Below are 1,682 nucleotides of genomic sequence, written 5' to 3'. Positions count from 1 at the left end.
CCAGGCATGGTGGTGGGCACTTGTAGTGCCAGCTACTCGGGAGGCTGAGGCAGGAGAATTGCTTGAACTCAGGAGGCAGAGGTTGCAGTGAGCAGAGATCGCGCCAGTGCACTCCAGCCTGGGAGACAGAGCAAGGCTCTGTCTCAAAAAAAAGAAAAAAGTTTGGATTAAGAATACAGTATTGGTGAGCAGTCATCTTGCTCCTGCCCCTGACAGTCTCTGGTCGGGGTCACAGGGATGCTAAGACTGCTACCTGGACCTTTGCTGACCATGCTGTCCCGGGTGGAACTTTCTGCCACTGCCACAGCGGCCCCCTCTCTGAAGAATGCAGCCTTCCTAGGTCCAGGGGTATTGCAGGCAACAAGGACCTTTCACGCAGGCAGCCACACCTTGGCCCTCTACCACCTTTCCCTGAATGTGGAGGAAAAGTTCGTCTTGGACTGATCCTTGAGGAATTCTTCAAGTTTCTTTATCTTAAAGCTGGTGTAACAGGACCTTATGTGCTCGGAACTAGGCTTATCCGGTATGCTTTATCCAAAGAAATATATGTGATTATTGCAGAGACCTTCTCAACCATATTAGTAGTAGTGTTACTTGTCTATGCAATTAAAAAATATGGTGCCTCTGTTGCAGAATTTGCTGATAAACTCAATGAGCAAAAACTTGCCCAACTAGAAGAGGTGAAGCAGGCTTCCATCCAACAAATCCAGGATGCAATTGATTTGGAGAAGTCACAGCAGGCACTGGTTCAGAAGCTCCATTACCTTTTCGATGTGCAGAGGAATAACACTGCTGTGGCTTTGGAAGTTACTTACCAGGAACGACTGTATAAAGTATATAAGGAAGTAAAGAATCGCCGGGACTATCATATATCTGTGCAGAACATGATGCGTCGAAAGGAACAACAGCACATGATAAATTGGGTGGAGAAGCACGTGGTGCAGAGCATCTCTGCACAGCAGGAAAAGGAGACAACTGCTAAGTGCATTGCGGACCTCAAGCTTCTGGCAAAGAAGGCTCAAGCACAGCCAGTTATGTAAATGTATCTATCCCAATTGAGACAGCTAGAAATAGTTGACTGACTAAATGGAAACCAGTCTATGTGACAAAATCTTTCTATATTGGTGTCTACTGAAGTTATAATTTACCTCTCTTAAAAATGAAAAGTTTATTTCATATAGTGAAAGCACAAAATCTATTGGCCAGTCAGATGTTTCTCATCCTTTTTACTCTGCATTTGAGTTCCATGACCACTTCTGAATAAGCAGTTTGCCTTTATTAAAACCTGCTGCCTGATTAAAGATTACCAGGTTATAGTTTAAATTTGCAATTAATTCTACCATCTTGCAATAAAGTGACAATTGAATGAAAAAAATACAGTATCATTTTTACCTTAACTATCAGCTCTAGATATCAGGAAGTCAGTGGCCATATGTTGTTCTGCAAGTTATTCTTGCAGAGAATTCACTTCGCACTTTTTTTTGTAAGGCAAGTACACGAAATAGAAGGATAAGACATGGAAATGTTGACCTAAAGGGAAGAAGCTGAGGCAAAATTAATCTAAATAGAGAGTTTATTTGGGCCAAGTTTGAGGATTGCAACCTGAGAACGTAGATTCCAGTTACCCTGAATCTGCACTCAGGTTAGCAGCAGTTAAAAGTGAATTTTTTTTTTTTTTTTTT

General features: G+C 42.3%; 1 pseudogene across 1 annotated transcript; it reads left to right on the top strand.

Moving 5' to 3' along the window:
* The first annotated feature begins 214 nt into the window (after positions 1 to 214).
* Positions 215 to 1,282, top strand: LOC105542679 (annotated as a pseudogene). Its single transcript, XR_001006509.1, has one exon. The product of XR_001006509.1 is annotated as an ATP synthase F(0) complex subunit B1, mitochondrial pseudogene (transcript).
* Positions 1,283 to 1,682: the final 400 nt, after the last annotated feature.

Source organism: Mandrillus leucophaeus, unplaced genomic scaffold, assembly GCF_000951045.1.
Source record: "Mandrillus leucophaeus isolate KB7577 unplaced genomic scaffold, Mleu.le_1.0 Scaffold266, whole genome shotgun sequence".
Classification (NCBI taxonomy): Eukaryota; Metazoa; Chordata; class Mammalia; order Primates; family Cercopithecidae; genus Mandrillus; species Mandrillus leucophaeus.
This window is presented reverse-complemented; position numbering and strand designations above follow the sequence as displayed.